This window comes from Hippopotamus amphibius, chromosome X (genome assembly GCF_030028045.1).
Source record: "Hippopotamus amphibius kiboko isolate mHipAmp2 chromosome X, mHipAmp2.hap2, whole genome shotgun sequence".
Lineage (NCBI taxonomy): Eukaryota > Metazoa > Chordata > Mammalia > Artiodactyla > Hippopotamidae > Hippopotamus > Hippopotamus amphibius.
The window spans coordinates 101555729-101579697 of NC_080203.1; positions in this window are offsets into that span (position 1 = coordinate 101555729).

Sequence of the window (23969 nt, forward strand, 5' to 3'; positions counted from 1 at the left end):
CTAGCCTTTAGCAACATGACATCCCTTACAGTACTGAGGTTTCACAGCTGTGTGTCTGCCTTTCGTGGGTTTTGTTTTTTCTTTTTTTTTGGCCCATCTCTTGATATCCAAATGTCAACTATTACTTCTGTTGTCTTTATGCCTGCCATCTCCTTCTTCTACCTTTCTATTTCTAATTCTGCTATGGGCTGAGAAATCAGATAACCAGACTTGTTAGGAATCTGTGTTAATTATGAGTCAGTAAGCTCTGAATGGGGAAACAGGAAGTTTCCAGTGTTCGTGCAATGTCTAGAGTGGCTCAGAGGTGCAAAGACTTTTTTGAGGAAGGAGATAATCTATCTATCCATCTATTTATTTATTTAAAACTTTTTAGTTTGAAAAAAATCAAGCTTACAGAAAAGTTACAAAAACAATATCATAAATTCCTATACACACAAGTCATTAGGAGTCAACAATTCTTAACTTTTTACCACATTTTCTTTTTTTTTAATTTATTTTATTTTTTATTTATTGGCTGCATTGGGTCTTCGTTGCTGCACATGGGCTTTCTGTCGTTGTGGAGATCGGGGGCTACTCTTCATTGCGGTGCACGGGCTTCTTACCTCGGTGGCTTCTCTTGTTGTGGAGCATGGGCTCTAGGTGTGTGGGCTTCAGTAGTTGTCACTCGTGGGCTCAGTAGTTGTACCTCACAGGCACTAGAGTGCAGCCTCAGTAGTTGTGGTGCACCGGCTTAGTTGCTCCATGGCATGTGGGATCTTCCAGGGACAGGGCTCGAACCCATGTCCCCTGCATTGGCAGGCGGATTCTTAACCACTGTGCCACCAGGGAAGCTCCTTTACCACATTTTCTTTTCTCCCTCTCTGCCTCTCTCTCTTTCTCTTTCTCTCTCTTTCTCTCCATGTACACACACACACATACACACACATACATATATGATTATTATTGTTATTTTTGCTACTATTATTATTGTTATTATTATTATGGCTGAACCACTTGAGAGTAAATTGCAGACATCATGTTATTTTAATCCTTCTGCGTGTAACTCTTAGGAACCTGAACATTCTCCTATATAACCACAGTACAGTGATCAAATTCAGGAAATTTGACATTGAGACAGCTATTATTTACCACACAGGCCTTATTCAGTTAGTACTCATTGTCCCAATGATGTGCTTTATAGCATCAGTTTTCTGATCCAGGATCCAAATCAAGATCCCATGTTGAATTTAATCAGAGACCCTTTAAAATCACTATTGAGTTGGGGTCTGTCTTGTGAGAGCTGAGGGTGCTGGACAAGTCATCTGTGGAAAATGAGTGCTTCTCAGGGTTGACAGCTAGAGAGGACTTTAAACTTTTCCAAAACTTCTTCCATTTATCTCACTTGATCCTTACAACAGGCCTATGAGGTAAGTAGGGCACAGGTTAGCATTTCCATTTTATGGATGAGGAAACAGAGCCTGAGAGGGTCACGCAGTGTGTTCAAGCTGGGAGATCTGTGGTCTGGCCTTGGCTTTGTGCTAATCCCTGGACCTTTCCTCCACTCCCCAGCAGCTTAGCGGGCAGATGAGAGTTTAGCCTGGCCTCACCCCTGTGGGAATTGGCACTGCAGAAGATGATACCGCCTGTCTCCAAGTTGGCCGTTGTCCCTCTGGTGCCAAGGACTAGGCATGTAGAGGTCTAGAAGAATGCCAAGGTAGGCAAGTGGGGAGGGCCCTTCCCTCCCCCCTAGTCCTGGCAGCAGTGTTACTCAATGACATCTAAGTGCCACAGTGGGGCAATGAGTGGCTCAGGGACCTGTTTCTCCATCCCCTGCAGAAGAGGCTGGCCCGCTGGCTTCGTGGTCCCTTCCTGCCACCTGAATCCAGAATGCTGTGGCTGCCCCACCCATAGCCCTTTGGCCCTTATCATTTAATGTGCTCTCTGCCCTTCCAGCAGCCAGCCCCTCTGCATCTCTTTGTCCAAGGGCTTTTGCTGCACCTACACACACAGTAAGAGAGAAGTGGTGCCAACCTTTGCCTGGGAGCAAGCCTCAACTGATGCATCAGTACATAAATACCCCAACTCCCTCGCCCCTCACATGGGTGAACTCTGAGACATGGGTGCAAAGTGTGGTCCTTGAACTGGTGCCAACCTGGGAACTGTTTATCACTGGTTTGCAAAAAGCACCAAAATTGAGAGTAAGCATCTGGAAACTTCCGTAGTAATTTCATAGACTAGTTATGGGTCTTGCATTTTTTTTTTTAAATTGGGGCTTGTATTTTGTATGTTTTAAAATTTTTCTAGTAACTCATTTTTATTGTTTATTCAAAAGTATCAGGGAGAAGAAGTATTGGTCCATTGGAGATTAAAAAGAAGGAAAAAAACCCTAATCCTTCACCATAAGTAGTTTGAGAACTGTTGTCCACTGTTTCTCAGCCTGGCACTGTGGGATTCAGTCCCAGTTTCCACTGCTCAGTAATGCACACCCTGTCGCTTATCTTCCCTTCCCTGTTTTACCTCCCCACCACCTACATTGCATCACGAGATAGTCCCCTAAATAAACCATTTACATGCAAATTCTTGTCTCAGGGACTGCTTCGAGGGGGAACACAGCATAAGACAATGATTTCTATTCCTTTCCAATTCATTCTGGAACTCAGTGACATCCTGTGATTTTTTAAGTGTTTATACTTTAGGAGATGCAATGCCTAAAGTTTCTACTTGAAAATACCCTTTAAAAATACCTCAAGAGTTTAAGAGCCTTAGAATCATTCAGAAGGCATTTTCTTTTCTTTTTAAATAAGAAGAAAAATGTATTCTCTTCCATTTTAAGAAGCCCAGTCAGTACTCAGGGTCGGGTAATTCAGTGGCTCAGCGATGTCACCAGTGACCCTGGTTTTCCATCAAGAGGTATTTTCTATCCCTCCCATGTCTTAATTCATTAAAAATAATGATTATGAGTGAGACTTCCTGGAAGCTGATCACCTATACGGATCCACACCTTAATTTCACAAAAGCATCTAATTGCCTCCCGCCTTCTATTCCTTTTACCCTGCTACGGCCCCACAAAAGGCTCAAGCATTGCCCATACCTTGCATCTATCTCCTCAGCCCCGGAGTTCTCGGGACCCTGGGAGAGACCAGGGCTGTGAAGCAGGATGATTTTCATCCTCAGTCTTCCAAATACAGGGGATTTCAAAAGAGCTGATCACAAATCAAAGTAAAGAGCCACAGTCTTGGCTTTGTTCCCTGTCTGCTGTTTGTATATTTTATATTATGCATGGGCTGGGGGCACCCACGGTGGGGCCTGCTAGTTATAACCACAATCAATCAATCCCAACCTATTTTCAGGACCTGCCAGCCATCAGGACAACTTCCAGAACTATTGGAGCCTTCTTTTCGTTATTTAAAGACTGGTGAAAGGATGCAAAAATACTTAATGAAAGGGTCGGGCTGACCAAGTGACAGACTGGCTTAGGACTCGAGGTCCAGGCTGTCAGAAGGCCATTAGCACCTTGATCTCTGAGCAGGGCAGGCAGACAAACTAGGCACCCGGACAGGGCTTTATCCCTGTCATCAGGATAGGGTGACTCAGGGGTAAGTCTCACAACTCTAGTCTAATGCAGAAGAGGTGTCAAAGGGGCCAACAAGACAACACTGGTTTGCCACTGTCTTTTCAGTCTAGAACTTTGCCCCTAACCACACCACAGTGGCTAATACTCGCAAATACTATAAGCAGTGGCCCAGAGCAATATTGGTGGTTTTACAGAGCACATGGGCATAGCAGCATAATTACGTAATGGGAGCAGCAAATGCCTACATTGTCACCTTTGAACTACAGGTGCCTGGTAAAATACGGGATGGCCAGGTACATTTGCATTTCAGATAAATAATATTTGTTAGTGTAAGTATATCCCAAATAGTGCATGGGGGTATCCATTTCTTTTTTAATTAAATTTATTTTATTTTTGGCCGTGTTGGGTCTTCGTTGCTATGCACGGGCTTTCTCTAGTTGTGGAGAGTGGGGGGCTACTCTTCGTTGCAGTGCGCAGGCTTCTCATTGCGGTGGCTTCTCTTTTAGAGCATGGGCTCTAGGCGAGTGGGCTTCAGTAGTTGTGGCACGTGGGCTCAGTAGTTGTGGCGCATGGGCTTAGCTGCTCCATGGCATGTGGGATCTTCCCCGCCCGTGTTCCCTGCATTGGCAGGCAGATTCTCAACCATTGTGCCACCAGGGAAGCCCCGGGGGTATCCTTACACTAAAAAAGATCGACTGCCTATCTGATATTCAAATGTAACTGGCCACCCTGTATTTTTATTTGCTAAATCTGGCAGCCTTACCTTGAATCCCTGTTACCAATTCTGCACACCCCTCCCCGCAGCTTCGAGTGGTTTTGCTCCCAGTGGGCTGCACCTCTGATTCTTCTTGACAGGCCTGCTTTTGGGCTGCTGGAACCACTTTGCCTGCCAATGTGGAGAGTGGAAGTGCCCAGGAGTTTACATCCCCTACCCTACCCCAGGGTGGTCCTTAGCCAACCACCAATGATTGTGGGGCACAAGAGTGGGAAAGGCTAGCTCCAGTGCCCTGGGTCCAGCAGGGTTAAAGCTCCCCTCTGCAGAGCTGGACCCAAGAGTACGCATGCGCATGTGATTGGCTTCCTCTCCTTCCCTGTCCTGCTTCCCCCGCTCCCTTACCAGTGTCTCCTGGGGCACTTCCTTCAGAAGTCGCTTGCAGTGGAATCCTCAGCTCAAGGTCTGCTTTGGGGGAACTCTGCCTAAGACAGCTAAGCGAGGGAGGGGTCTTCAGGGGGTGGGGAGGCTGACCGTGAGTTTTCAAGAGGGAAGGGAAAGGCAATGGGGAAGGCTTCCAGGGAGAAAAGTCCTCCACTGTATGTGGGAGAGCGAGGTGGTGAAATTAAGCCACCCTGATTCCTGATTCCTGATTCCCGATTCCTTCCCGGCTGGGCCAGAGCTGAAGGTATGATAGCCAGTTGGCTTCCTGAGAGGGGCATGGACAACTACATCCTTCCAGGGAACCCACTACTATCAGCGATGCTCCAAAGTGCAAGCTCATGTTGAGGGCCTATTAGCCAGATACCAGCCATCACTCTCCAAGACTGCTTGGCTCAGTTTGGCCATTGGTAAGACCTGCAAGTGCTTATCATGCTGCCTGGCAGGTAGCAGGTAGCCTGGATACGCAGGAAGAATGAATGACTAAATGAAGTGGCTCCACATCCTTACAGCCCATGGGCCATGCTTCCCCAAGGCCTACCTGGTTGGATCCAGTCTCTTATAAATGCTGCAAATGTGCCCAAGACATAGGATGTTTAACAAGCCTTTAGATTCTTTTATTTATTTTTTTATTGAAGTATAGTTGATTGACAATGTTGTGTTAATTTCTGCTCTACAGCAAAGTGACTCAGTTATACACATATATACATTCTCTTTTACATTCTTTTCCATTATGGTTTCTCCCAGGACATTGAATATAGTTCCCTGTGCCATACAGTAGGACCTTGTTGTTTCTCCATTCTATATGTAATAACAAGCCTTTAGACTCTTAACAGCTGGTGCAGGGAGGAAAGGTACAATGCTTTGCCCTGTGGAGAGTGAGACCAAGCAGCAGCAGAGGGACTGGTGCTGGGCCAACTTGGGTCCCTTAAAAAAAGAAAGGTCATTCTCAACCTTAACTGCCTGTTACAATAAGCTGGGAAAGCTTGAAAAAATCCCAGTGCTTGGGTCTCACCCCCAGAGATTCTGTTTTCATGGGTCAGGGTGTGCGACTGGGGCATTAGGATTTTTTAAAAGCTTCCAGGAGATTATATTATGCAGCTAGAGTTGAGAACCACTGGAATAGAAAATTCTGTGCCTGGATGGAATGCCTCAGGACACCTTAGATTAAACGGGATGATGGTGTTGGAGATAGTCAAGGCATTTGGTTAATTGGGCTCCATTATTTAAAATTCTGGACTGTCTGTATTTAAGGAAATAAATGGTTCCTAGGTTGAAGAAAGCTGTTCTATTTCAGCAGTTACTAAAGTGGTTCTCAAACCTAAGTGTGCATCAGAATCACCTGCAGGGTTTGTGAAAACACAGGCTGTTGGGCCCTGCACCTAGAGTTTCTATTTCAGTAGGTCTAGGGAAAGGCCCCAGAATTTGCATTTCTGAAAAGTTCCCAGGGATGCAGATGCTGCTGGTCTGGGGAGCACATCTGGAGAACCACTGAGTTACTGCAAACTATATTTGGGGCTGAGCTGACTCTCTTGAGAATGAGTTTTGCTTTCACTCATTCATTCCCCCTTGGTTTATCCCTCAAAAGTGTCCTTAGGGACTATGTATTAGTTAGTTTTTTGTGTTATCATGCTGTGTAACAAACAGTCCCCCCAGATCTGAGTGACTTAAAACTACTAATGTTTATTTCATAGTTGCAGATCTGGAGGTTGGCTACAGCTCAAGCTGGGCTAGATTTGAGTCCAGGCTTCAGTTTGGGTTCATGTTTGCCTCACATGGATTCATTCTGAGACCTAGGCTGAAGAAGCAATGGCTACCTGGGACATGCTCTTTTCATAATGGAAGACAGAAGATTCAAGAGGGCTGGCAGAAGCTTAAAGCTTTAGCTTTTAATTGACACACTGTCACTTTCACCCACATTCTATTAGCCAAAGCAATTCACATTGCCAAGTTCAAAGTCAGAGGATGGGGAGATATAGTCTGTCCACAGTAAACAGTGTTGGAGACAAGGAGTAAAGAAAGAATGAGGGACAAATAATATGATCTAGTCCAACCTTGTTAGGTGTCAGGCCTCACATGAAGTTCTGGAGAGATTCAGAGGGATAAAACAGGGTCCCAGCCTCTGAGAAGCACAGATTGGCAAGGGAGACAGACAAAGATACAAGCGGGTGATATGGAAGAGATGCTCAGCAGGAGCATGGGGGTGGGAATGGCTCTCATTGCTGGGATGTCTACCCTCCCACATGGTGCAACCAAGGCTCTTGGAGCTGTGCCCAGGCTTCAATTCTGGGAGCCAGGACTGTGTGTGGGAGCAGCCGAGCTGCCCCATAGCTGCAGGGCACAGAGCAAAAGAAATTGAATCTGTGCCTGCGCTGGGGCAAGTTTGTTCCAGAAAGAAAGTACCTAGTCCTAAGCAGAGAACAACTGAGAATGAGAACTGGCTTTTTATCAAAGGGCTGGCACAGAAAGCCAGAAAACCAGAAACACAAGTGAGCCATTGGGAAAGCACAGCCCATGGTGATTTTTGGAGGCAAGAGGTTGGAGGGTAAGGGCTGTTTGATGGGGTGCCTATTGCACTGAGTTGGAGGCAGGGAAGGCACTACGAAAGTCATCAAGTTGGAGGACAGGAAAAGGGAAGTGAATCTGGGCAACTTTCCCAGAGGAGAGGGCATTCCAACTGGGGCATGGATGGTGAGGAGGAGTTTGTTAGCAGGTGGAAGTTAGATGGTGGGAAGAAGAGTTTCAGGGGCTTGGGTGATAATTCCAGGGGCACACAGGCCCCTCATTTTTCCATAAAACTCCTGCAGTTGTTATCATTGACTAGTTTACTCCCCACCACAAACCGGCATTCTGTTTGATGCTCCAGACTGCCCTGCTGCCCACAGCTGTCTCCGTGTTTTGCAGATCACTGAGGTTTTATTGCCTCTGAGGTTCAAGGATTTTTCCTCTTCAAGTAATTACCACTGAAATTATGTGGTTTGATCTCTGAGTGATTCTAAAACTCTGAGTCTCCCAAACAATATAACTTAGACTGAGTTTTCCAGGGACTGGGACCCAGAACGGGCATCCACAGTGCTGGACTCAAACACATCATCAGCCAGGACTCTTGCCCTTCAATTGCCCTCCCTGTGTGGGTGGGGGAGAGCCCTGCCTCCTGGGAGTACTTGCTCTGCTTCCAGAGACTGAGTGAACTTTTGGTGAGCTTCTATTTTTAGAGAAGCACAGTAAATCCCCCAGGGTGGCAGGATTAAACACTCCAAGGTCTTAAAGTCATCGTTCAAGGGATCTAAAGGTGTGCATGAAAATGAGACTTCTGGGGAGTCTGCCATGACATCCCTAAGCTTCTGAATTGGATGAGCTGATGAGGCCTGCAGGGCCTCAACTCCAGAAAGAAAGGCATTTGAGATGGAAGCAAAAACTTGCTCAAAAGCATGAAGGGGTATGCACGGCGAAGGCCTTGGAAGAACATGCTCTGTGGGTCCGGGCCAGTGGAAGTGGGCGGGGCTGAAGAATGAGGAGGCGGTGGTTAAGAGGGTTGGGTTTCGTCTTGTAGGCGGTGGGAACCAGAAAAGCCGTTAAAAAGGGGAAGTGGCATCCTCCAAACTTTATCAAGTTTCCGCTGAAAGTCCCGTAGAAGATGGAGGAGACTGGAGAGAGATTAGAGGGCACCCTGGTTCGGGTCATATTGCTGGAGCTGGTCCAACCTTTAATCTTTTCAGAACGAATTTCAAAGTCAACCTCCTAGAGCGACGGAGAGGGTGATGTAAGGGAAAGAGCAGGCGGGAATTTTTTTCTTTTGCTTTTTTTCCCTTAATGGCGTCATAGGCTTTGTGTGTGAGGTGCAGAAACACTTTGCATAGTAATCACGGGAGAAGAATCTCCACTTCCACCAAGGTACACATTCACTTCCGCTTTCCTTTAAAGACACGGACCTCTCTTTTCTGAACTGTTGATAGAGACATGGGTGTATAAGAGATATTTCACTCTCCTCTTAATAACACCATACCAGACCCATGAAACGAAGAGAAATGATTTATGGCAACTGATCCCTGGCCTCAATGTCAAGGAGTAAGAGAGGGTGCTGGGGACTGTGAAAAGAAAGATAGACGTGTCCAGATCTAAAAGGGGCCATCGGCTTCTCTGCTTTAGCTGCTGAGATCAGATTTTCTAATTTTGCAAAAGAAACGGGAAAATTATTTTAACATAAAATCTTTCAGTTTTGAAGCGTTGGCTCTAATTCACATTTTTTACATTGCTATAGAGGCCAGATGTGGGGTGTGGACCCCTGATTTGCATCTGTGCCCCCAGATCTTCATTGAGGATAGTCCCCTACGATGTGGGATTGTCAACTTTCCCCAAGAGTGACATCTTCAAGACAGACACACATGGTCCAGATGGCAGGGCTACATCAAAGGGTTGGAGGATCGGGGTGGGCATAGGGGCCCTCAGAGGACTCTAGAGGGAAGAAGGCTTTTGGTTCTGGATTTGGTTATTCCCTTTCCCTGGGACTGCTCCCACCAGATGATGCTGCCTTCTCCCCTTGCAATAATGGTTAATACACTAAAATCTACATCAGTCCAGAGTCCATGGGTGGCCGGGAGTCATGGTGGACGCAGGCAGACAGTTGCCCGGCCAGAACCCACTGAGGCTGGGGCAGCCAGGCTGACTGTATTCGTTTCCTAGGGCTGCTATGACAAAGTAACCACAAGCTAGACAGATTAAAACAACAAAGATTGAGTCTCTCAGAGTTCTGGAGGCTAGAAGTCTGAAATCAAGGTGTTGGCATGGCCATGCTCCCTCTGAAGGCTCTAGGGGAGGATCCTTCCTGACCTCTTCCAGCTTCTGGTGGTCACAGGCACTCCTTGGCGTTCCTTGGCTTGTAGGCACATCAGTCTAATCTCTGCTTCCGTCTCACACCACCATCTTCCCTCTTTGTGCATATCTCCAAATCTCTCTCTCCTTATAAGGTCACCAGTCATCGGATTTGGGGCCCAGCCTAATCCCAGATGACCTCATCTTCACTTGATTACATCTGCAAAGACCTTATTTCCAAACACGGTCACATTCTGAGGTTTTGAGTGGATATGAGTTTTGAGGGGACACTGTTCAGGACATGGGCCAAGCTGAATTCCTGACTCATTCTTCAGATAAGGGTCCAGGTTGGCAGCTGGGTCGCAGTCCCATGAGGCCGTGCTGAGGCCCACCTCCACGTCTCAGGTAAGCATGTACCACTGACAGCCTGGAAGGGTAGATGGGAGCCCAGGGCCCTCCCCTGACCAACAGAGCTGTGGGCAGGTCCAGTCTCTCAGGCTCACCTGGCAAGGCTGGTGGGGAGGCAGCGGGCACACCCTGCCCAGTGCGGGGCAGGACACACCGTCACCTGGCTGCACAGCTCCAGCTGCCTGGGGCTGACTGCAGGCTGTTGCTGGCTTTGGAAATGTGTCCTGACAAGGTAAAAATGACTGCCACACGGCCAGGGCTCCTGCAGACCTCCAGTGGCTTGAGATGGGAACTCTGGGAGGAGGAGCGGGACCCAGCAGGTAATTTGCATGCTGAGGCTCTGGTTGTTCTGAGGTAACGCCCCAGGGCCCTCGGGCACCCATGCCACAGCTATCAGGGTCCTGCATATACATGTGGCCTTCTGCGTTTCATCCTTCTTTGCCGCCCTTGGAATCTTGTATTTGAGACTTTGCGCTTCCTCCCTGCTTCTGTGCCCCATCCCCCCACCCCGTGCTGGCTCTAAGCAGAAGGGTCTCTGGTCCCCACGGGCAGAAGGAGCCATGTTCCCTTAGGAAAGGGGGCAGGGAGCCCGAGGAGCACACACACCATTTCCTTTGGAAGTTTGCCTCCTTGGAGCTTTGAGTCCTCTCTCCATGGCCTCTCCTCAGGGTCACCCCATACTTGAAAAAACTGCAGAGACAGGGCACTTGCTGCCCCCAAGGCCGTTCAATTCATTTTAGACAACTCTAATCTTTATCAAATTCGTCCTGATGCTGAGTCAGAATCTGCCTCCCTGGCACTTCACCCCTTAATCCTGGTTTATCCACTGGGGCCTGGGGCACAAGTATAATTCGTCAAGTCATCAGCTATCAGAGCTGAAGGCCACCAAAGGCCAACCCCTCATCTTAAGTTCCTTCTCCTGCCTTGGCCGGAATTGTCTGCCACTCGTATGTGTCTGCTTCGCCCCTGGATTTGAATAGTATTTGAGTCTTATTTCCTTGCCAGGCTCGGATGCCCTTTCTGCAAAATCAGCTTGGCCTTATCATCCCAGGAAGGAAGGGAGGGTGGCAAAGGCGCTCTGTACGGGTCTGGTAAGTGGAGGACTCGTGGCCACACTCACGAGCTCAAGACTGGAGTGGGCAGGAGATGCCTTCCCCGCAGATGGGGCGATGGTGGCAGGCCTGTCTCCCCGCAAACCCTGGACCTACACGTGACCCATAGCTGCACACAGCTGCGGCTCTTCCTGCTCGCACCCCCCACCAGCCCAATATCAAAGCACACGCATCATCGTATTTATAGAACTAGTAAATAAAGAATAAAATAGCAAGTTAAAGTAGGTTCTGATTGCCTACGTGTTGGTAAAACCCAGCTGGAATAATTTGATTCACGCATGGAAAAATGCCTCCGAAGCAGGGCCTTTTTTTAGTGTGCCGGAACTGAGTCCCTCCAGCCGCAGATAGAAATTTCTGCTCCTAGAGTTTGGCTCCAAGACTAAGAATTAAAATCTAAAATGAGATTCCAAGAGAACTAATTATTTGCTCCCTTGAAATACACCAAGTAGCCGTTCCCCAATCTTGCAGACAAAGCTGCTGAAGGAAGGGGAGAAATTTTCCTTTCTGGCACCTAGCCTCTTTCTGGGAGGTGCCTCCCCGAACCCCCATGGAAGGGAGTGAAGCCTGTGTTATCTGTCAGGACTCCGAACGTAGCCCCATGCCACAGAGAACTGTGTTTTTAGGCAAAATTAGCTGCCTTGTGAATTCGGTCGCTGTTCCCACTATCAAGGGGCTGTGACTAATTTTATATTCTGCAAGTGGTTTTTGAGGAATGAAAAATCTATCTTTCCTACCCCCAACCACCCACTCCCTCAAAGAAGGGTTTCCCTTTCCCAAGATGCCAGATTGCTTTGCAGACAATGCCACTCACTTGTTATGGGAGATTCTGTGTGAAGTTGGCATGGAGGAGACATCATTACTCCTGTTCTAAGCCGTCCTCTGTTTTACCGGACACTGAATTTATCCATGGTTGCTGACAGCTGCTGCGTTTCCTGCCTACAATGCCCCCTTAGTCACACATGCTCGTGCACTTGTGTACGCACACACACACGTATACACACACACATACTCAAAACCTCAATATGGGGACCTTAAGAATGAGTTTGAAAAATCCTTTTGTTTTAGAGATTGTGTGGGCTGGTGGAAAGATGGAAAGAAGCTATAACAATTAAGAGCTGTGCTTTGGGGATTTGATCCTAGGAGGCAAACTCCCAGAAAATGTTCCTTCCCTGCTCTTGACAGTTTTTCCTTTTTCTTTGCTACGTGGCCTACCAATTTGGCATCTGATTGGATTTCTGACATTTGTCTTAAAAAAAATAGGAGTTCTTCTGAGAGGATGAAGGGCTTCTCAGTCACTCACATTTTAGTGAGAATTAGTCCAATAAAATTGCTTTCTTCTGAACACCTTGTTGGGTTCAGCTACACTGAGACAGTGAAATTTGGAGAAAGAGGGGTGATTTTAGAAACAGTGTGCCTTGGGGATGTGAAGAGCCTTACTGGGTCTGAGGTTCTAGATGAAGGGAGGGAGATGAGAGATGGAAAATGGATAAGGAAGGCAGATTCCCTCTCTCCTGTCACATTGCACAGACTCCTACATTTGGCTTCCAACATTTTCTAGCATTCGGCTGCATCTGACAGACCTTGGTGATTTGTCTAAGGAGACTGACCACCATTTTAAACACTGTTTTCATGGGGGACATTTGTTTCCAGTTCTGAACAACCAGCTTGCAAAGGAATTTTTTAAGTCAGTAATTTAGGCTGTGCAAATGATGAAACTGACATTCAGAAAGGCCAAAAGGTGTCACATGTGTCAGAGTGAAAAAAAGGCATTCTTCTAGATGCAGGGCGCATGGCAGAGATCAAGGAAGTGCTCTCAGCACAAAGAAATCCATGAGGACGAGCCTGCGGGGTCATGGTCAAGTGCTTTGTCACTGCATTCTGCCAATCCCCTTGACTCCCTGCTAGCCTTTGTTTTGAGTTCTACCTTGACAGGGGGTTTCCGAGGTGTGGCCCTGGAAGTGCCCAAATCTCTGTCTGCTGCCAAGGGCATCCCTGTAGAAGTTCATCCCCTCCCTAAGAAACTTCCGTGGAAACCTAATTATCCATACTGCAATGATTGCCACGGCTCCAGCAACTGAAGTGATGCACGGCTTCTTGTCATCAGGGCGCCACTAGAATGGTCAGGATCCTGTCCTTGTGATGTGTAGGCAGAGGCGAGGACAGAAAGGAAAGAAGATTTGACCTGCCCCAGCACTTTAGACTGGCAATGCCCAGCACGAATGGTGGTGATTCAGCATCCATTTCTGAGACTAGAGAACGCGTTTGTACTTTGGAGCGCGAGAACACCTGCGATTGTGTGCAAAATGTCACGTGTACACTGGGGGGGACGGGAACTTATTGTTTTATCAGATTCTCAAAGGAGTCCTGACTCTCTCCCCCGCACAAGATTAAAAATTTGCACAGATAATAATTTTAGCATCACAGTAAACGATTTCATATTAGAGAAGATAGTCAAATGAGGAAGATACCAATAGTAAAATAATTGCATTAGTCAGAATAAGTAAAACTAGGCTGCAGTAACAAATTCAGTGGCTTAATATGAAAAAGCTTATTGCTTACTCAGGCTCCGAGCCTGATGTGGGCAGGCCAGGAGAGCATACCCACCACAGGCACTCAGACACCTAGGCGGAGAAAGTTTTCACCTCCTACGTAAGCATCCCCCATCACTACAGCAGCAGGAGAGCAAGCTAGCCCCTAAGCTTGTGGGCTGTCAAGGTTCCACCCAGGAGGGTTCACATTTAATTGGCCCAAACAAGCCACACGCAGAGAGGTAACTTCCCAACAGGAGGGGATGTCCGATCCAGCCATGTGCCCAAACAGAGAAGCGGAATGTTTTTGAACAGCCCTAATGACTACCGCTGTGATATAAAATTTTTTGAAAGAAAACCATAAAATGCTCAGCTCATCCACTTTAAAAATTAAGAGCAAGGAACATAAAACTGTATTCAATAAATATAGTAGATAATAAAAAGAATTTCACGTCCATGTTATGGCCAATTAAGATAGAAAAAGTTAAGGGGAAAGAGATTGAAAAAGAGGGAGGGAAAGAAAGTGAGAGGAGAAGGAATCGGGAAGAAAATGGAAGGGGCTTTTGTGGGGAGAAGCGGGGGCAGGACAAATGCCACAGCAAGGTCGGTCTTCTCTGCCAGCTGAGCCCCACATCTCACACCATTTCACCCCAACCTGCAGCCCCAGGATCCCAGCAGTCTTCCGATATTCCCAGCACCCTATCTTCCTGGGGGCTGCACCCAGTAAACAGCAGGCCCCCCAGCGCCCTGAATGGGGCTCCTTGCAGGAAGCACCCTCACATGTGTGTTTCATGGGGGCAGCATACGGAAGGCCATCAAAGTGAAGCTAAAAGCCAGGCATGGCCTAGGGGCCAGTTTCCCACCCCAGGCCACCCCCCCCCCCCACCACGTCAGCCACCAGGGGTCCTTTTGTGTGTGAGGACCACCTGCACAAAGGCTGGGGACCTACCAAAGTGTGTCAAAAGCAGCGAAGCAAATCTCCTTCCCTAATGCAGGAACTCAATTCACTGCACGTGGTGAAACTATTACATAAATATGCTAAGCACATATTTTATAATAGAAAAGACTCGTTCGTTCTCTCTGTACGTCTGCATGTTTTAAAGGCATCAACTAGCCCCAAGGGCTGCGTCTTCCTCCACCCCCACTCCTCTCCCGGCTCCCATGGCTGAGTCTGCCTTTTGCCCTAGGAAAGCAATGCGCGTGTGGCCATCCCCCTGTGACCACCTGCTCTTCCCACCCAAGGCCCACTGCCGAGGAATGGAGAGGTCCTCCAGGACTTCTCTCTGTCCCCCCCGGAGGAGGTATGTACGTAGCTGAGAGATGGGAAAAATCAGGGGCCAAGAGTGGAAACTTAGAGGGGACACAGGGATGGGGTGTCTTGTATCTTCCAGATCAGTTTTGGTTCCTTCTTCAGTACCATCACCTGGGGATAAAATGGTGAGAACATTGCTATTCAAGAGCCGTGGCCCCTGTCTCAGTGAGCTGTTGCTGTTTAACCAACTACCCCAAGATTTAGTGATCTGAGACATGACCATTCGTTATTTCTCACTAGTCTTTGGCTTGGCCAGGTGCTTCTTCCAGTCTGGGCTGGGCTCTGTAGATCTCCATCGGGCTCGTTCATGGGTTCATCCAGCTGGTATGTTGACTGGGGCGTCTCTCCCTCCACCAGGCTAGCCCTGGGGTTGTTCACAAGGCCATCGTAGGGTTCTAGGCCAACAACAGGACAAGTCCCAATGCGCAAGTGCTTTTCAGACCTCTGATTGGGTCACTTTTGTTCCTATTTCATTGGCCAAAGTAAATCACATGGCCAATCCAGATTAAGGGGTAGGCAAATAGGCTTTATTCCCTGATGGGAGGAGCTATACATTCACATTGTAAGGATAGGGATACGGTGAGGGGACTAGTTTGTGCACCCCACCACTCCTGAATCCCAGCCTCTCTATTCCACTTCTTCTCTGGCACAGGGTCTCCCCAATGCCCTTCCCCTTCACCCCACAGTCCAGGGCACACAGTCAGTATGGAGCCAATGTGCACCACACTGTGAGATTTCAGGTGCCATTACACACAGGCAAAGGGACCATCTCTGGGAATGTATGACAGCAAAAACTAATCCAAATCATTATGGGTTTAAATAAAATAGAAAGTTCTCTCAGGTTAAACAGCCAGAGACCAAGGTTTTTTCCAGCTCACTGATTTACCACCCCCAGACAATGTCCCTTGTTCTCATGGTCTAAGAAGGCTGCCAGAGCTCTAGCCATCATATCACTAGGCAGCAATATGGAGGAAAGGTAGAAGAAGGACATATCCTTCTCTTAAAGGAGAACTTCCCAAGTCTCACTCATTCTTGCTTCCCCACTGGTCTGAAATTAGCCATTCTCACGGGTACAGGACACACCTACCTGCAAGGGAGGCTCAGAAAAAGCTGGGGCACATTGATACTCCTAATAAATTCCCTGTGACAAAGGAGGGGGAGCAAAATGGATGTTGGGATCTTTGCCAAACGAGGTCTTTCATAAGCATGTTATGTGACTGTGAAATCATGAGACATCTTTGCATAAGTCTCATTAGCTTAATCGTCACACCTGGGGTGGATTTATGTCATCTAGTTAGTTCGGTTGAAGTAAAGGTACACAGTTCCCTAGGCAATTGTCACTCCCTTGTGGCCCAGCAGGCTCCTGGACAATGCTCTGAGAGGGCCCAGGACTGGCTCACCTACTTCATGCCAGAGTTGAGGTTTCTTTTAATTTTTTCCCAATTTTTAATTGAGATGTGACAACAACACAGTAAAGTTCACAGAGTTTAAGCGCACAGCTTGATGACTTTTTACATATGTGTACATCCTGTAACCACTACCCCCACCCGGAAGGTTCTCTCCTGCTTCTCTGCCATCAGTACGCACTCTCAGAGGTCACCATGATTCTGCCTTCTGTCAGCATTGAGATAATAGGTTCTTTTCAGGCTGTGCAGATTCTTCCAAAGGGCACCTGTGCTGTTGGCCTCTGCTCTCTACCTGTGTTTTTTAGGCAACCCACCTCTCCCCCTGTCTGCTGCAGCCGAGCAGGAGGAGAATTAAGAAGCAAGGTTGTGGTACCCAGGGTAGGGTGGAGGAATGGGTGGATATAAACCCTTCCTGCTGAGGATAATCAGAGCTACAGTTCCACAATATAATACCCCGTCTACTGCGCTGGGTTTAAATGCACCCCATCACCACTATGGCCAGGACCTCCAGACACCCAGATTATAAAAGAGTGTGAAGCAGCCACGCCCAGGTATCTGCTCCTCCGCTCTCCTCCCATGAAGCTTTTATTTGCTCTCTGGTCCTGGTCTTCATGCTTCCAAAGGAAAATGGTCTTTCCTGTTTGGGTTCCGTTCCCCAAACCACAATCCTGCCAGGTCATGCTCTGCCTGCTGGCACCCAATCAAAGAAATCTGATGATTAATAGGACAATTGGACACATTCCCGCCATGACTGATGGGTGGAAGTATATGGAGACCCACTTTGGTTCAATCGAATTGACTTTATGACATCGCTATTCAAAGCACCGTCCCCAGCCCAGGAGCATCGACCTCATCTGGGAACGTGTAAAAAATGCAGATCATTGGGCCCCATCCCAGACCCACTGAATTAGAACCTGAATTTTCACAAGATCTCCAGGGGATTCAACCGCCCATAATGTTTAGGTCGTAACACCAAGAAGGGCTCTTAAGGTGGCACGGGTACTTTATCAGGAAGTAGGGGCCCCCAGAAGCACCTGGGTGCAGGTGGCCCCCTTTCAGCCTCTGTGCCCCACATAGGAGCTGGGCAGAAGGGTCCCACTGCTGTATTACTCCATGAGCACTTAGTTACTCCACATTCTTGATCCTGTCACGCTGGCTCCAGTTTTGGAAACTCTCTTTCCTTACTTCTGATCCACAATCCCTTATCTGCAACAGAAATGCAAAGGTTTAATGTGATTTGTACAAATGTATTTGGCAGCAAAACCTGGTGTGAGCTGATGTGGGGCATTTTATAGTCATTATTTATCCCACTTTGTGTGACTATTCATATGTTTGAGAACAGCAATATTAATGTGGCTGATTACCTGCCAGGGGATGTTTCCTAAGACATGGTTTCTACAGGTCTTACTTTTCTAATATAGAAAAACCCCTCAATTCTGAAACTTATCTGGCCCGAAGGCTTTGGATAGGTTCTTTTTTCCTCATAGATGATGCATTCAATTTCTTTAATTTTCCCTCTCGTTTTAAATAATAACAATAATAATCATTATTATTGATTACAAAATTAATTCTGGTTTAGAAAAATTCAGACTATGGAAATAGGGAATTCTGCCTTGGCTGCTGATCACAGCGTGGTGTCTGTATTTTCTCTCTTTTTTTTTTTTTTTAATACAAACAGAAATAGACTTTATTAGGTGGAAAAAATCTCATGTAGATTTTCTTTTCTTTTCTTTTCTTTTTCTTTTTTTAAAATTTATTATTTTTGGGGGGGTACACCAAGTTCAATCATCTGTTTTTATACACATATTACCATATTCCCTCCCTCCTTCAACTCCCCCCCACACGCTCCCTCGAGTCCCCCCCACCGTCCCCGTCCCCGTCCTCTGTCATCTTCCATCCTCGAGTTGAACTCCCTTTGTTATATAACAACTTCCCGCTGGCTACCTATTTTACAGTTGGTAGTATATATATGTCTGTGCTACTCTCTTGCTTCGTATCAGCTTCCCCTTCACCCCCCACCCCCCCTAAACCTCGAGTTCTCCAGTCCATTCTCTGCATCTGCGTCCTTGTTCTTGTCTTGTCACTGAGCTCATCAGTACCATTTTTAGATTCCGTATATGTGAGTTAGCATACAATGTTTCTTTTTTATGCACGTGTATAGGTGCACCCAGAAACACACATGTGCACACACACATTTTAATAATAAAAATGCAATCGCACCTTGCATAGCGCTCTGCACCACCACCACCACCCCCACCCCCGGCCACACACACACACACACAATGTATCAGGAGAAACCCCACAACAACACTTATGTTTGGCAGCTGCTGTTGGTACCCGACCGGCTGCATCCCTGGAGTCTTCCCACTTCCTGGCGTGCCTTCTAACAGCCAGGGTCCACATCTTTCGGCTTGAGTGCTTTCCCAAAGCTCTGCCAAAAGCAGGGAAGGCTGGCTGGAAGCGCCATGGAATTAACAGCCCAGGGAGCAGCCCTCAACCAAGGAATCTCAGGAGTTGGTGTTTAATTCTGCCAGCTCCCGCGCTGGTCCTCGGGTGGGGTAACTCTGGGGCATTTCCTGGAACTCCCCTGCAGGAATGAGCCCCAGTTACCCACAGTGGTAACTGGCTAGAGAACACACCTCTTATTGGCTGCCTTCCCTTCTCTGCCTCCCTTCCCCACTCCCCTCCACCCTCTCCTGTGTTTCTTCCACCTCTTGAATAAATAATTTGCGCTCTAATACTTGTCTTAGGGTCTGTTTCTGCAGAAACCCAAACTCTGACAATCTAGAGATACTTTTTGCTCGTGATTAACTGCCAAGGATGCCGCAGTATGGATATACCATTTCTTTAACTGTTCCTAATTACTCTCCTATTATTAGATAATTATGGTGGTGCTAATTTTTCAACGTGACAGATGAGGCTGGTAGACCTCTTGGTGTGTGTATTTTGGGTGCAAGCATTTCTCTTAAAATATTTGGGATGTTGCACCATCTTCTCTTTTCATCTCTCTGCTCCATCTAGGCAGGCTCTGTTCTGCTTCTCTGCTTAGAATCTGCCTTCTCCTGGGAGCTGGTGCCAGACTGTCTCAGCCAAGGTGACCACCTGTCCCAGTTTTCCTGGGATGGAGGGGTTCCTCAGGACATGGGACTTTCAGTGCTATAACTGAAACAGTCCCTGGCAGACCAAAATGGTTGGTCACCCTAATCTCTGCTCCTTCAGCCATGCTCTCAGTTTCCAGAGCACCCGCACCCAGTATCTCCCATTCTAGCTGCCTCTGGGTCACCCCTCCCAGCTCGCAGGGGACCTTCTGCTCTCAGGAGCCAGCTTCATCACACTCACATGCATGCCTTCAGTTTCACAATTGTCCCTGAGGCTGTGCTGTCACAGCATCCCTATAAGGTAAAGTACTTGGAGTGCATTTGATCAATGAGGCTCAGAGAGTTTAAGCAACTTGCCCAAGGCCACACAGCTAGGACAGGACACAGCCAAACTTGGACTTGGGTCTGTGTGACCTGAAGACCTGTGTTTTTTGCTGCCTTTCTTGCACCAGGCCTGCTGCCCTTCACCCAAGCTCATCAGCTATCATTTTATCGCGTCAACATCTTCTCCCATCAGGCGCTATTCTCTCAGGTCCTACCCCCGCCAAAGACAAAAAGTGTCCGTTCCTTTCCAGATCCCTGGTTCACTTATTCCCCCTGCATTTTTCCTCATTTGCATAGAGGCTCCTTCCCTGCTCTGACATCTCCGTCCTGCTTCTCCGTACACACAGCAAGAAAGAAGCCCCATCGGCTTGAACAAGGTTCTTATGACCACCCCAAACTCCAGATAGGAAAGCAGAGACCCAGACAGGTGGTGTGAGAGGCTGAGGCCACAGCTGGTGGTTGGCAGAGCCTAGCTTGAAATCCAAGTTTGCCACTTAAACGTCGGGGTATCTCCACAAATATACGATGTTTACCGAATGCCTGTTGGTCCACTCTGCAGTCCAGATTCCCACGGGCAGGGAGCCACACGTGACCTCCCTGGGGTGGAGCCATGGTTCCTGTCTTTATCAGTATTTGGCAAAATGAATTCCAGTCTCCCCGGATGTGTCTGTGAAGGGGACAGGGGATGAACAGAACAGTTCCCCGGGGAGCCAGGAGCCTGAGAAAGGCCCAGCTCCACCTTCCAGTTATCCTCGGCCGATCTGGCCAGAGCGACCCTGCCTGCAGGAGCCTGGCCTTTGCTTCTCTGCGCTGCGGCTCCCGTGGAGTTGACACGTAGGGCCTGCAAAGCCCTTGGAGGGAAGTCTCCGCCGGGGGCCCAGGGGCTGGGAGAAGGCAGGCCCTGCTCAACTGTCGCCCAGCAACGGCACACACAAACATTTGCTGACAGGAAGAGGCGAGCGGCATTAAGGCCGCCTGACAGGGAGGTGATGGGGCAGCGGGGAGAGGCGGAGGTAGACAGTGTGTAATTGCCAAGCCGGAAGGCTGGCCTGTGGCCAGCACAGTGAGTTTAACCGCCTGTGTCACTGCCCTCCACATCCAAGGAGGATGCTGCCCGTGGCCATGTTTCCAGGCTGAGTGCCCTGTCATGGTCTGGCCCGGGCTGACCTTCTGTCACAGCCTGGGCAGCTATGCCCGGACCGACTACGGAAGGAAAGGCCAACTCTGGCTCTGAGGTGCCCCCTCCGGCAGGGCTGCCCCTGCCTTCATCTGAACAGCTGGCGAGGCCTCGGGGTCCCTGTGCCTCCTCCCCCTGCCCCTCCCCTGCTGCTGCAAGCTGGTGGTTCTGGAAACAGCCTCTGAGGAAGCAACGGGGCCCACGGAGGGTCTTTTGGTGACCACCGCACCTTTCCCCTGACACTCTGCCCCGCAGGAGCCCTGGAGCTCGGCTTAAACCTGGAGCCAGCACAGACACCCTGAGGCGTCCGGGTGGGTTTTGGCAATGCTAGAAGCATCTTCCCCTGGAAGGCTGAAGACTCTCTCCCACCTTCCTGTGGTTCCTCCTTCTCCCGCCCACGTGCACTTCATGAACCTCCCGCTCAGCCCTAAATTAGCCGCAAAGCCCCTTCCAACATGCCCACAGTGGCTGCGCGGTGGGGACCCAGGAAAGAGATGGACGCAGGGAAGAGCAGCGGTGAAGCTGTGCCCCAAAAGGCAGCGGCCCCTTGGCCTATGGAAGGTCAACTCACCAGCAGGCTGTGAAATCTGATAGCAGCCCTGTAGCTTCCAAGAAATAATTATTCCCAGGAAAGTGTTTTCAATTTTTAGATAAACTGCTGTTTAAGAAGCAGAGAGGACAGAACCCGAACGGTGGCAACCGTCTGCGGCTTCCCCCAGCGGGCCCGTCATTAACCATTGCTCCCGGAGCTAAAGGCTGCGGCTCTATCCCCAATTAACAGCCACATTCCAGCAAGCTCCCTGTTTATCAAGGCATTAGCGCTGACATCTGGGGAAGGCGCCTGCCCGGGCCTGCCAGCAGGGAGGATTGAGCGTCCACCCACCCATGCACAGACCCACGGCCCCATCCCTTGCCTCCTCGACCAAGGGTGGGTGCAGATGGGATGCTGTGTCCCCGTCCCTCCCGCTCCCTTCTCCCCACCCCCGTGGCATTCTACAGCCGGTCCCTGCGGGTGTGCGCACGCGCGCCCCTGTGTGAGACCCTTATGTTTCAGGAGAAGATGGTGTCTGGGGAGGATTCTCCAAGGAATTCTTTGAGAACAGAAATGATTTCTCTCCCCTTCTCAGGCCCCCGTGTGTGTGTGTGTGTGTGTGTGTGTGTGTGTGTGTGTGTGTGTGTGTGTGTGTGTGTAGGGGTGCCACAGTTACTCCCATCCTATTTCTCCCTTTCGTTCTGTCCCTTTTTCTTCCTCTCCAGTCACTAGCATTGATTAGACATCTTTCTGCCTCCTTCTCTAGGCTGAGGCAAATTCTGTTGAGTATGTACCTGTTGGAGGCACATGAGCCCTGGTCCACCAGCCCTTGTTAGAGCAGCTGCCTCATTGCAAGGACCCGAGATCATCAGGGTTGGGAAACTTCATTCTTCATCAACAGCCCTCCCCACACGTGTCCCTGTCCCCAGCCCTGCCGAGCGCCCGCCCCTTTTCCATGTGTCTTTCATTACTTCTGCTGAGCGTTCACTGGCTTCTTTGTGGCTAGGTCTGATCCCCTCGATGTGGGCATCTCCCAAGGCCCACTGTCCACTTCCTGCTTCCCTCTCTCCCCAAACTTCCCCCAGGAGCCAGGCCAAACCCTCCCCAGGGCTCAGCGGTGACTTCAGGACCCTGAAATCCACAGCCCTGGCCTCAGCCCACGGTCCCTTTCACCTGGATGCTCTTGTGGCACCTTTGATTCAAATGAATCAAATCCACCCCCCTTCTTTCCCCAGTGTTCCCCGTTTCTGTCAGAGACAGCTGTCACTATTCCCTCAGCCCACACTTGAGAAGCGTATTTGACTCACCTGCCCCCTCCTTCAGAGCCGGCTTCCAAATCCGAGCTGGTTGTCACCCTATCTCTGCAGCCCCTCCCTCTGCGTGTCCCTCCTGCCACGCCACCCTGGGACTTTACTGATGAACTGGAAAGAGACAGGAATGGGCCCCCTCCCCTCCGGCTGAAAAGAACACCCCCACCTCCACCAAACCCACGAGGCTCTGGACCCTTGGCCCCTCCAACACGCAGCTGCTGGATCCACCTTCCCCTGTGGGGGCCTCTGCGTGGTCAGGTTTCCCCCACCTAGAATTGATTCCAGTGAGTTAAGAGAGTAAACGGTGTAGGTGCCAGGCCTTTGCAATTTGTGGCTTTGAGCAAATGCTGGTTACTATTTAAACGAGAGTGGGAGGGGGTGGGGTGGGCTCAAGTCTCACCTCCTTGGAGAAGCCTTCTGGAAGGGGAGAGCAGTTATTTTGCCTGACCAGTCAGTATCCGTTCCCCACCTTCCCCCCAGCCTGTAGGGATCAAGTGAAGTCAGTCATGCTCCCAAGATCCTTGGGGTGGGGTGGGGGGGTGGCATGGCCTGAGCTGGTCAATTCCAGCCAGGCAGTGGCAGACCCAGGATTTTTCTAGAACTGTTGGGAAAGTGCATCCTCTCTGTCCCAGTTGCTCTACTAATGAAATGTGAGTCTGAGGCTGTTGGTGGCCATCTCGTCACCACTTCGGATAAGTGCCTGGAATCAGCCATGCCTGTAGCCAAGCACCTTTGAACGTGTTGGTTTCCGGAGCCAGTGCTTTCCATTCCCTCCCCGCCCCCACCCCTGAGCCAGTTTGAGCGGTGTTTCTCTGCCTTACACCCAGAAGAGTCCTGCGTGCCTCGGTCCTGAGAGACCTCTCTTAGTTTGTGGCTCTAGATCGTCGCCTCCCCTACCCCTCACTGGGCTGTGACCGCATTCAGCTTTGTGGGGTTATTTGGATTTTCTGGGGGAGAGTCCTATCTCCAGCTGGCCTGAGCCCCTCCTGAGGGGGGCGCTGTCTCCTGTGTGCCAGCAGCCTGCAGGTGCTCAGCACTGACGGGCTTGCAGGTGGTTCCTCCCCCCACCCCCACCCCCACCGCCCCTTACAGCCTCTTCACAGTTCCCAGCCCCTGGGCGCAGATACTAGGTGCCAGGCACTAGGAGCTTTACCTATGCCGGCCCAGTCCTTACAGCCACCTGAGGTGGGAAGGTTACACCACTGAGGCATAGGAAGGTTATATACGCGACCTAAGTAACACAG